This window comes from Lepus europaeus, chromosome 19, assembly GCF_033115175.1.
Source record: "Lepus europaeus isolate LE1 chromosome 19, mLepTim1.pri, whole genome shotgun sequence".
Classification (NCBI taxonomy): domain Eukaryota; kingdom Metazoa; phylum Chordata; class Mammalia; order Lagomorpha; family Leporidae; genus Lepus; species Lepus europaeus.
The window spans coordinates 38,553,566-38,566,675 of NC_084845.1; positions in this window are offsets into that span (position 1 = coordinate 38,553,566).

Genomic DNA, 13,110 nt, shown 5'->3' on the forward strand with positions numbered 1-13,110 from the left:
AGCTTGGGATACACACATCTCCTGGTGGGACAGCCTGCTCAAGGCCTGGCTGCTCCCCTTCCCATCCAGCTTCCTGTTAATGTGCCTGGGAGGCAGTGGATGCCCTCCCAAGGACTTGTGTCCCCGTCACTCAGGTAGGAGACCAGATACAGCTCCTGGCTTCAACCTGACCCAGTCCCGGCTCTTACAGTCATTTGGGGAGTGAACCAGTGGATGGAGGATCTTCTCTCTCTCTCTCTCCTCTCTCTCTCTTCTCTGTCTTCTCCTCTCTGTGTATAACTCTGCCTTTTAAATAAGAAAAGCTTTCAGGGAAACATGTGATATACAAATAAGAAGGGTGCGTAGCAGACTGTGTTTTCATTTTCTAAGGCAGACCTGTTTTGGGGGCATCCTCTGCTTCCCTGATTTCTGCAGGCCTGAGGGTCCGGCCCTGTCTCCTGGATCTTGGCTGCCAGCCTCTGGGCCCTGCCCATCTCCTCGCATGGACTGCAGCAGCTCCATCCACAGCCTGCTGGCGCTGCTCTGCCAGCTGCCATGGTAGGGGCCACTGTAGGTCTCCTGCTCTACCTGCTAGTTCTGAGCCTGGGGCCGCCTGCACGGGGACCCACCCTCTTAGCCTCGATTTTGTTAGCTCTTCTTCCTTGTGGGGTAGAACGCTGCACTGGAGGAGCTCCTTGGCCAAGAACATACATGACCTTGTTTGTCCTGCATGATGTTATCTCCTAATGAAGAATTTTGTATTCCCCCCTCCCCTCAAATTGTCATTTTTGTGCCATGGAAAGATGCCATCTGGTACCCTGGGAATGCCATCCAGGCAGTCAGCAAGCTTGGTGCCATGCTGCTAAGGTCGGGGTTATACCAAACCCCATTTCCCATTGGATTGGTTCCTTGAAAAGAACTTAGATTTCTAAGAATCACAAATCAACTCATAGACTGGATCGCCTCTCAAGAGTAGAGCTAGTGTCTACCCCACAAACACCGGGGTGATACAAGCATGGATTCCACGTGGGTTCATCAGTGCCATGTCCTACAGTATTCCAGGTTTGCAACACCATCCCTGCCTCCCCAGGAACCCGAGTGAGGGCAAACAGGCAGCCGACGGTCTCTGGCTGATTCAGACTTAGCAGGTAGATGTAATGCGTTGTGCCCTATCAGAGATAACCGAGATTACATAAGCATAGCCTCTCCCCAGAGCAAATATGCATTTGAGAGGCAGTGAGACATACATAATTATAGATGTAAAACACTAAAAATAGGCTCCACACCCCACACGGGCAGCCGAGGGTGAGGCACTGGAGTGCAAGGCTGCCATGTGTGGCAGTATTAATAGGAGCCATGGAACCATCCCAGGGGCCAAATGCAGCAATGCAGAGCTGTTACCGACAGGCAATGACACAGAGCCTTAAAATGACTGAGCAAAGAGGCTCACTCCAAGCTTGTTCCACCCGACGGGGGTCTTCTCTCAGGGCAAAGGAAATACCAAGTCATCGTCCACTGAGCTGGGAGGAGTAAGTTCCAGTGTGCTGTAGCACTGTGGGTGATGGCACTAATCATTTATGGCATATATCAAAATAGCTAGAAGAAAGGATTTTGGATGTTACCTACACAAATAAGTGGTAGACATTTGAGATGATGGATGTGCTAGTCATTTTGATTTGATTGTTATACAGTATATGTAATTATTGAATTGAAACATAGCCATGTATTCCATAAAGGTGTATAATTACTACATGCACATTAAAGTTAATAATTAAAATTGTTTTAGGGGCTGGCATTGGGGTGCAGTGGGTTAAGTCACCAGTTGTAACACCAGCATCTCACATGAACACCTGTTCAAGTCCCAGCTGCTCCACTTCTACAATGCACCTGAGAAAGTGGTGGAAGATGGTCCAAGGCTGTGGGCCCTGCATCCACGTGGGAGACCTGGATGGAGTTCCAGACTCCTGGCTTCCACCTGGCCCAGACCCAGCCATTGCAGCCCGTTGAGGAGTGAACCAGTGGATATTTCTCTCTCTCTCTCTCTCTCTCTCTCACTCTGCCTTTCAAATAAATAATATAATCCTAAAAAACTGTTTGGAAGAAGTCATCAAACACCAGTGGTTGTTATACCGTGTGTGTTATGATAACTGGGCAGCATGGAAAGTGACAGCAGTGTTGTTGGCAAGTGCACACTGCTCTGTTTCACAGGGCTCTCATCAACCAGTCTGCGCTGAGGGCTGTTCAGGGAGCCTTTGTCAGTGGGACACCGAGCCCAGGATTTGCTGTCTTAAAGGAACGACAATGAGTTCTGTCTCCTGATTCTCTAAGTTCACGGAGTGATTTCTTTCTACCCGTCTCACCCAACAGAACAACTGGAGGCCCCCAGGTGGCCTCACTCACACACTCCTCCTCACGGCCTCTCAGCTGCCGGGAGCCTAGCCCAGCTTCCTCCTCTGTTGGACAGGCTCTGGCCAGGGTCCCGAAGGGCCCAGGGGGAACTTGCATTGTCTCTTGAGGACCAGTCTGTCAAGTTGCGGGACATCAACTTCCACTGTGTTCTATTGGTCAAAGCTGATCCCAAGGCCAGATTCAGAGATGGGGAAGCCAACTCCACCTTTCGGCAGGAGGAGCAGCTAAATCATGTGGCTGTGATAGATGCTAACTCATCGTCTCATTTAATTTTCCTAAGAGCGCCAAAAGGGAAGGATTCCACCCCGGCTCTACGGATACAGAAACCCAGGCTTAGGTTGCACAGCTTCGTGGAAGCCACACGGCTGGAGTGGATCTGCGCTGATTGTCCAATATCACTGTCATTTTCTGCCCTACGCGGCAGCATTCTCTCCTGATTTATTCGTTTGATTTCTGCCCTCCCCTGAAGGGAGTTAATGAAAGGAACAAGGGAACCTTCTAGAAAATCCATGGGACAGCTTCTGTGTTGATCATTATGTCACGATCTCTTTTCCAGCCAAGCCTGGTCCATCAGATCTGTTTCTAGGAAGCCACGCCCCCGAGTGTCCCAGACCTGGGGGGAGAGAGAGCTCCAGGAAGGCAAGACCCCTGTCACATGCACAGGGACAAGGACGCCTTGCTCTCCTTTGTTGCTTCCTATGTCCCAGGCACTGTGCTGATGGCAGAGCACCCATTAGATCAGCTAATCCTTATAGGAACACCATGAGGCAGGTGGGGGAACTGAGACAAGTGATGGAGTGCCCAGAGTTGGGGTCTCAAAGCCAGGCCACTTGATGCTCTTGTCCACCTGCTACTTCGCCTGCCCAGCCCAAGAGGCATCTCCAGCAAAGAGCGGAAGAAGCCAGTGGCTGGGATCTCCTGATGCTTGTTCATTGCCAGCACCTTCTCCTCGCCTGGGGCTGGCCTCCCAGCAGCCCTCGGGCCTGATCTGTGAGGGTGACAGCATGCAAGACAATTCAGCGGGACCCCTCAGGCTTCCCTGGGCGTGGCTGGCGGAGTGGGACCCAGATCTCCGCCCCCCTCCTGAGCTGGGTTTCAGAAGAGAAGAAGGAAGGTATTCAACCTTGGGACACTCCCTAAGCCCGGACAACCCTGTGCCAGCATGTGCGTGGCAGCGTCCTTCCCTGCGCGCGCCAAGGAGAAGTTCTCGAAATACCGCTGTCCCTTAAGCTGGCCATGAACCCAGGCCACTTTCGCTCCCTGGAGTGGACTCAGGACTTGAAACACAATGCCAACTTGGGTGAGGTGGACTCACAGCGACCAGGGAGGGGCTGGTTCACCTCCCAAATGCCGGCCAGGCCAGGAGTCAGGAACTCAAACCAGGTCTGGAGCTGAGTGAAAGGGACCCCGCACTGGAGCCATCATTTCTGCCCCCAGGGTGCACACTGGCAGGAAGTTGGTATCAGGAGGCTGTGCCAGGTATTCTGATGTGGGATGTGGACCTCTTAACTGCTGCACCAACTGCTTGCCCTGAAACATACATTCTGATGAGCAAACCCACATTCTCAGGTAAAGAAGAGCCTGCGGGTGTGGGGCCAGGGCTCCCCTGGAGCACAGGGGCCATGGCTGCGGGTACGATGTTCACCTCCATGAGCCCATCGTGTGCTGAGGACCTTGCTACTGATCCTCACGAGAGCCACGTGCTTTGGAGCACGTCCTTATAGAAAGAGAAACCGAGGCCCAGAACTGTGCGCGAAGGGCTCCAGCAGCACAGTTAGACAACAGAGCGGGGACCCTGCCAAGCCCATGTCTGATTCCTAAGCCCCTCAGCCTCTGCGAGTCTCTTGCAGCTGAGGACTGGTTGTGCCGTCAGAGGTGGAGGCGGCTCCACGTGCTCCCAGCTCTGCTGGACACCTGCCTACCCCACCCCTCCTACACTGTGACTTCCCATGGTGTCCCCTCGTAATGACTGATTGCATCAGCTCTTGACTGTTTTGTGCAGCCACAGTCCGCTTCCAGAGGAGCATTCATTCATGTGGTCAGCAATATTCACTGCGAGTTTCAGCAACGCTCCTGAGGGTGGACATTGAGAAGCGAACACGAGAGATGCTGTCCAGGTCCTGAGAAATCTCCTGGGAACATACAGGCAGAAACATCCTAACATACATGCAGGGAGCGACAAAAATAAGCGTGACGAAGGACAATTAAGCAAGGTGGAGGCGTGGAAACAGCTGGAGGAAGGTGACTACTATAGAGGGTGGTCAGGGAAGGCTGCTTGGAGGAGAGGATATGAAAGTGGAGCGAGTCAGGCCAGACGGAAGAAAGTCCAAGAGTTGAATCAGCAAAGGGAGGAAGAACCTGAAGGATTTGAGGTTGGCAGAGAGGAAGGTCAGGAGGTTTGGCGTAACCTGGGGGCTGGGGAAGACATGAGACAGGTCGGAGAGACGGACAGAGGACCCTGGTCTGATGGCTGACCATGGGGATTTGTTAACTTTTGCTTTTGTTGCCTACGCTTTCGAGGTCTAATCCAAACCATCATTGTGTATACAAACGTCTTGAAGTGTTTCCCCTATGTTTTCTTCTAGTAGTCTGTAGTTTCAGGTCTTTTAGTTGGGTCTTTGACCCATTTTGAGTTAATTTTTTAATAGGATCAGAGTTGGGGGTCAGGTTTGAATCTTCTGCATGTGGACACCCAGTTTTCCCAGCACCATTTATTGAAGAGGTGACCCTTTCTCCAAAGAACGTCTTTGGCACTTCTGCAAAGAATCAGGTGGCTGTAAATGCATGAGTGTATGTTTGGGGTCTCTTCCCTGATCCATTGTTCTGTGTGTCTGTTCGGTTTGCTGTAGCTGTTTCGATTACTTTGCTCTGTAGTATCTCTTCAAATCAGGTATGGTGATACTTCCTACTTTGTTCTTTTGGTTCAAGATTGATTTGACTATTTGAGATCTCTTGCACTTCCAAATAAATTTTAGGATTGTTTCTTCTAGTTTTGGGAAAAGCATCATTGACATTTGGGGGGCGGGGGCTTTGGATAATCTGGACATTTCAATGATCGGAACGATTAATGATTAAATCAAGGTTCTCCACATTTGTGTGTGTGTTGTCTTCTACTTTTCCTATCAGGTTTTCTAACTTTCACTGTCAAGGTCTTGCAGTTCCTCCATGCCTCCCACGTGTAGTGCTGGTTAAATCCTGGCTACTCTACTTCCAATCCAGCTTCCTGCTACTGCATCCTGGAAGACAGCAGATGATGGTTCAAGTGCCTGGGTCCCTGTTACCCATGTGGGAACCTGGATGGTGTTCCAGGCTCCTGACTTTGGCCTGGCCCAGCCCTAGCTGTTGTGGCATTTGGCGAATAAGCCCGTAGATAGAAAATCTCTTTCTCTCTCTCTCTCTCTCTCTCTCTCTCTCTCTCTTTCTCTCTCCCGATTGCTCTGCCTTTCAAGCAGATGAAAATAAATAAATATTTTAAAGGCTTTTAAAATGGCAATTCTTTAAACAAAAAATTTATCCCTAGGTATTTTATTTTATTATGGCTATTGTGACCAGATGGCTTTTGGAATTTCTTTCCCGGCAAATTCATCATTGATGTATAAAAATGCTGCAAATTTTTCTATGCTGATGTTGTGTCCTGAAACTTGGCTGAATTTGTTTTTCAATTCCAATATTCTTTTGATGGGATTTTTACATTTTTCTATCTAGAGAAGCATATCATCTGAAAATAGGAATAATTTGACTTCCTCCATGCCTGTTCATATTGCTTGTATTTCTTCTCCTTGTCTAATTGCTCTAAAACTTCCAGTGCTATACCGAGCAAGAGTGGTGACAGTGGAAATCCTTGTCTTGTTCCAGATCTTAGAGGAAGCATTCTCGGCTTTCCCCCACGATGATGTAGGTTTTCCATACATGGTCTGTGTGGTGTTGAGTGCATTCCTTTCGTATCCAATTTTTTTTTTTTGACAGGCAGAGTGGACAGTGAGAGAGAGACAGAGAGAAAGGCCTTCCTTTTTGCCATTGGTTCACCCTCCAATGGCCGCCGCAGTAGGCGTGCTGCGGCCGGTGCACCACGCTGTTCCGATGGCAGGAGCCAGGTGCTTCTCCTGGTCTCCCATGGGGTGCAGGACCCAAGCACTTGGGCCATCCTCCACTGCACTCCCTGGCCACAGCAGAGAGCTGGCCTGGAAGAGGGGCAACCGGGACAGGATCGGTGCCCCGACCGGGACTAGAACCCGGTGTGCCGGCGCCGCAAGGCGGAAGATTAGCCTAGTGAGCCGCGGCGCCGGCCCGTATCCAATTTTTAATCAGGAGGGAATGCTGGATTTTATTGAGTGCTTGTTCTGCATCCGCTGAGATGATCACGCCATGTGTACTCATCAGTCTGTTGATGTGACATATTACATTGATTGATTTGCTTCTGTTGAACCATCCTTATATCTGTGGGATAAATCCCTCTAGATCATAATGAATGATCTCATTGATGTTCTGTTGGATTCAATTTGCTGGTATTTTGTTGAGAACTCTCGTATGTATGTTCAGCAGAAACGTTAGTCTACGATTTTCCTTTTTGGTCATGTCTCTCCCTGGTTTCGGTACCAGGGTAAGCCCAGCCTTGTAGAATGAGTTTGGAAGAGTTCCCTCTCTTTCAGTTTTTTTGGATTCGTTTGAGAATTGTTGGTGTTGGCTCTTCTTTAAAAGTCTGGCAGAGTTTAGCCATGAAGCCATCTGCTCCTGGGAGTTTCTTTGCTGAGAGACTTACCACGGACTCACTCCTGCTGTTTCTTATTGGTCAGCACAGGGTTTCTAGGTCCCCATCAGTTTGGGTAGGTTACACGTGTGCAGGAGTTTACCCACGTCTTCTAGCTTTCCAATCTGTTGGCACACGACTGTTCACAGCTGTCCCTGATCGGCCCTTGTGTCTCTCTGCTGTCAGCTGGAGTGTCTCCTTTCTCATCTTTGATCGTATTTGTTGAGATCTTCTCTCTCTTTTTCTTGGTTAGTCTAAAGCCTGTTGATTTTGTTTATCTTCCAAAAAAAAAAAAAGCTCTTCAATTTGTTGATCTTTCAGTCTCTTACGTTGTTTATTTCTGCTCCGATCTGTGCTGCGTCTTTCCTTTGACTGACCCTCTATTGGCTTTGTTGCTGTTCCTCTAGATCCCTGAGATGCCTCGGTGTGCTGTGTATGCATGTTCTGTTTTCATCAGCTCTGCAAAAGAAAGAGAGAAAAATCAAGGAGACCAAAAGACACGGCCACCGTGGCTGCCGCTGGGACCTGGTGTCAGAGACTGGACAAGCCCCCTGGACGTGGCACTTCCCCTTGACAGTGGCCATCCATCTTGGGTTCTTTCTCCAGCTGCCGGATGGGGAGAAGCTTTGGGAGGCCCCGAGGACACAGGGGCGGCGGCTGCAGGGGGAAAGAGTGAGAAAGCAAAGAGCTGGAGAAACATCTGGAGACTGCACGCTCTGAAGGCTGTGGGGCTTTGGTTGAGCTGGAAGGCTCTGAGCTCCCTGCTCGCGCCCTGCTGCGGACGGCTGCTGGGACGTCTTCCCACGTGACTTCTCTGGCTTCGCTCTCGGATGGAGCTGACAGCTTCCTGCAGTAATGGCATCGGTGCTGGACGAGGACACCCAGAGTGCCGGTGCGGTTAACTCGGGCAGGCCCAGCTCTCCCACCTGGCAACGATCCTCACTGTTGTCACCCTGAGAGCACGGAGTTAAGAAGGCGAGGAGCTGGAGTTTGCCTGGATGTCCTATCCTGTCTGCCACTGCCTATTCCATAACACCCTCACAGCGGGGGTCCGGGTCCCTGTGGGGCTTCCCCCCTGGTGTGACCGCTGGGGAGGCGGGGACTCCATGGCTGGGGCTTGCCTTGACAGCCACATGGACTTCACAGCTGTCTCAGAAAACCAGGGGAGCAGGAGGAGCCCGTTCCCAAACAGCCTGGCCCTGCCGTGCGCATGCGCTGGGGTAGGCAGCGAGGCAGACAGGAAGGCGGCAAAGAAGGAGAGAGGTATGAAGCCAAAACGCAGAGCATCTCTGAGTGTGGCGGACTGAGCCGTCCTGAACAGGCACACGGGGCCTTCCATCCTGCACAGCCCTGCCGACAGCGAGCCCTGCCACTGCCTCACAGGATGTGCAGTCCCTGTCCCTTCTCTGAAGGGTCCCCGACACTGCCTCAGCCAATAGCGTGCGGTGCCAGCGACCCCAGGTGACCCTGGGTCGTGGAAGGTGGCCCTACTCTCATCTGGCCTCTCTTGGGACTCTTACTCTTGGAGCCCACTGCTGTGAGGAAGCCCAGGCCACACGAAGAGGTATCATGGGTTGTACCCAGCCATCGGCTCTGACCTCCAGAGTTAGGAAACCCCCAAGGCAATGACAGCCTCTCCAGGACTGTAATTATGTGACAACCCTGGGCAGGAAGCCAGGGCTGTGGAAAACAGTAAAGGAAATGGTCACTTTCGCATTTATTTATGTATTTATTTGATAGGTGGAGAGACAGGAGACAGACAGACAGAGACAAGCAGAGAGTGAGAGCCCCCATCCACTGGCTCCCTCTGCAAATGCTCACAAAGGCTGGGATGGGGCCAGGGCCAAAGCCAGGAGCCAGGAACACAACCCAGGTCTTCAGAGCTATGTCTGCATTGGTGGGAAGCTGGAGTCCAGAGTTGGAGCCAGGAATCGAATCTAGGAACTCTGATGTGGGATGCAGCTGCCTTAGCCAGTATCTTAACTTCTAAGCTAAAAATTCGCCCTGGTCCCTGTGGTTTTGCCCCACCGGATTATCATGCAACAGTAGACAACTGGAACTCCAGGAAAGAGGGCTGGGTTCGCTGGCCACGGCTCTCTCCTCTGCACATGGGAGAGCTCCTGGCTTACTCCTGGTGGCATCTCCCACAGAGCTGCTGCGCCACTGTTGGCAAGATCATTGAACTGACTGATTGAATTCCAAAGAAGGACAAGACAGTATCTTCCCGGTTTTTCTTCCAAGGAGTTGGAGGGAAGGACGTCTGGGAATTTCCGGATCAGAAGTGGTGGCCCCAGCTGCCGTCCCCTCTTTCCAGAACAGGCTGTGGCTGCCACTTGCGGACCCTGCTCTCTAAACAGGACTCCTGAGTGCTTGCACACGGAACCTCTTTGACAGATCCAGGACGGGCTGGAGGGTGCAGAGACGGGTGTGAGGTGGTGCCTATAGGAGAGGGGCCCTTGGCCCTGAGAGCGGTGGCTTTGTTCATTTGCTGGTCCACTCAAAGCACCTACTGTGTGCCAGTGTGTCTTCTAGACAGGGGAGAGAGTGAGCACCACAGACCTCTCACCACCCGCCTTAGTGTGCTCTGTGTGGCTGAGAGACCAGAGACAGCACAGCTTGGAGGGAACAGAACTTCATCCGGCTCATGGTTCCAGAACCAGGAAGCCCAAGGACGGCTCCCTTGGGATGCATCAAAAGATGGTAGAGGGCATCACACGGTGAGACAGAGCAGGCGAACTCAGGTCTCTCTTCCAATGAAAGCCTTTATTCCAATCATGAGGCGTCCCCCTCACTACTCTAATGACTGCCAAAGGCCCCACCTCCCAATGCCATGGTCGCAAGTGTGTGGGGATGGCATTTCCAGGGTGTGAACTTTGAGGGACATGTTCACACCACACCACCTGCTCACATTCTGGGGAGGGAGATAGGTAGCCAGGCCAAGAAGCCATGCCCCCTCCCCCAAACCAGGGCCAGGGTCTTCTCCATTGCACAAGGCTGCCGTAGGGAAAGACAAACCCATCTTCCTTTCTCCAGGGCCCAAGGACGCTGTGCCCCAAGGCCTGGAACCAGATGGCAGGGCCCGGCCTGGCACGCAGGGGACCATGAAGTCAGCAGACGTAAACTCTCCCAAGCATCTGAAGATGCCCTGAAGATGTAAGATCTAGAAGTCTCACGATGACCTTTGGCCAGAGAGACGGAACCCTTTCCAGTCCAGTCCAGCTTTCTATGCTCTAAAAAGAGAAAACACAGATTTATTTATTTGAAAGGCAGAATGATAGAGGAGAAGGTGGGCAGGGAGAGAGAGGTCTTCCATCTGTTGATTCACTGCCCAAATGGCCACAAAGGCAGGTGCTGGCTGAAGTCAGTCACCTGGAACTCCATCCAGTCTCCCACGTGGATGCAGGGGCCCAAGCATTTGGCTGTTTTCCTCTGCTCTCCCAGGTGCATTAACAGGGAGCTGGATCAGAAGTGGAGCAGCCGGGACTTGAACCAGCGCCCATATGGGATACCGGCACTGAAGGCTGAGGCTTAACCCACTGCGCCCCAACACTGGCCCTAACTTTCTGGTCTTGAGAGCAAACCAGGACAGGAAACAGAACAAGGCCTGGCCATCCAGGAAGCAGCCGCTAATGCCCAGTTCGAGAAGCCAAAGGACTCACCTGGGTCTGCAGCCCTTGCGCACACCTGTGCGTGGGGCAGAGACGACGCCCTCACCGTAAGCTCTGCCTGCTTCCCTGGTCTCGCCCACCCCAGCTCTCCCCAGCCCTCTCTGGGGACGAAACTTGAGAATCTGCCACTTGGCGTCCCCTGGGGAGGAAAATTGGGTCAGATTGACATTTCATTTCATCAAGGCCTCATTTTCTATTTCAGCCACTAAATAGAATTTTGCTTGAAAATGATTAATAAGTTTGAATCCATATAGCAAGTTATAGATTAACAATTGTGGGCCCCATAGGCAGGAACAAAAGAAACTTCATTCATCAAACCTCTAATAAGAATGTCATTACTTACGCGCCTTTGCCTTCCAACCCCGAACAATAGGCCACTTCCGAGGACTTTGTGTGACCTAACAACAACCCAAAAAATGAATCTGTTCACCTGCAAGGAAAAATATCACCCTGGATTTACAATGGCCCATGGAGCCATGAAAATGAACTCTCAAAACGCTTGCTCTGGGCCTGCAGCGAGCCGGCCGGGTGATCCTTGGCAGCCCACGGCAAGCAAGAGGCTCTGGGCTGTACCTGTTCCCAAGGGAAACATCCAGGAGATACCCCAGCGAGGTCTCTGCCTGCCGTCAAGAACGACACCCGGAAATAGAAGAGCCCGGGGTCAGGAAGCGAGTTTCCATACAGGGCGAGGCTGTCTGCACGGGCAGCTACGTGGGTGACTGACACGCAGGCCTGGGAGGTATTGGGGATGCTCTGGTTCCCCTAGGGGCAATTTTCTGTGGACTGTGGGCGCTTTCCCTCGCCGTGGTGCCAGGAAAACCGTGCACCTTCTACATCTCCAAGGCTCACTTGGCTCCTTCCCCTCTGCTCGAGATGTTTTTCCATCTCACTCAGCGTTTCCACCAGCTGGGGTTCGGGCCAATCAGCAGTCGCCTGATCTCTGTCGAACCTGACTCTGTCTCCATTCCTTGGAGAGCCACTTGTTCCCCCCCACACACACAGTCCTTTCCCACTGGGGTGAGCTGACCCCCCTGGGGTGCAAGTGTGAGCAGAGAGAGGAGTCCAGGCTCTTCCGAGAAGGGTCCCAGTGCGCCAGGCTCTCCCTAGGGGCTGAGGATGTGACACACAACGATGGCCCGTGCTTTCTGGAGGGACTAAGCCTCCATGTGGCATTTTTAGTGAGTGCTCCTAAGACAACAAGCTAGGTGAGAGGGCAAGAGGCCCTAGGGCACACAGGAGGGCTGAAGGGACCAGGGATACCTACACTTCCACTTGTTGATCGGGTGTCTTTGATAGGGTCAGAAAAAATGTCCCCTCTGGGCAGCCATGGTCCACAGTGCTTGAGTTCATGAGCAGATGGTACAAAGCCCTCCTGCCCTGAGGCAGCTCCATGGCTGATGCCAGCCCCAGCCACCGGGGAGCCACCTGCGCGTCTCCACATGGAGGACCCTGGAGATGCTCCTGGAAGACGACTTGGGAGGAGAGACTGGAAGGGTGGCGCCCCCACCAACATCCACACCGTGAAACCCTAACCTAGTCGCTCAGAAGACAACTGTGTAAACAAGGGGCCTTTGAAGAGATTGAGTTCAAATGGGGCTTTAGAGTGGGCCCTGAGGCCACGGGACTGGTGTCCTTGTGGACACCCGGAGGGACCCCAAGGATACTCACCCACAGAGGAAAGTTCACCACGAGAAGGCACCATCTGCAAGCCAAGGGGAGAGGCCTCAGGAGAAAGCAAATCTGCCGGCTACACCTTGAACTTGGTTTCTAGCTCCAGAATGGAAAGATACATTTCTAGTATTCTGGAAGGAGCCATCTAAGTTTGGGCAACAAGAAGTGGTAGGTGGGAAGGCCCTGGCGGGGTGGACGTACCTGGTGTATTTGGGCACCAGGAATACGGGTGCTGGGACTGGGTCCCTGTGATCCAGGTAGGGGCGGGACCTGAGGTGGTGAGAAGGCAGTGCCAGACCTCAGGCATGGCCAGGCAGGCAGTAGCTCCCCCGGCTGGAGGGAGGGAGAGCAGAGAGGCCTGAGGGCTCATGGGAGTCTCTGGATCTTTCTCTCAGCTGCTGCTTCGAGAGTGCAGCAGGAAAGCCTGCCTGCAGCGGTTTGAACCGTGTCTGGAGGATTCTGGGAATGAGTGGCCGCTCTGAACCGGGGCCGGTTCCTGTCGCCTTCTTCCCACGGGCAGGGAACAAGCTGGGTGGTCACGTGTGCTGAGGGAAGAGTGTGCAGGAAGAGTGGCATTCAAATCAGAGATAGGGTCTGGAAGAGGCGAAGGCGCAGGTCCTCAGTGTGTTCCTCCTG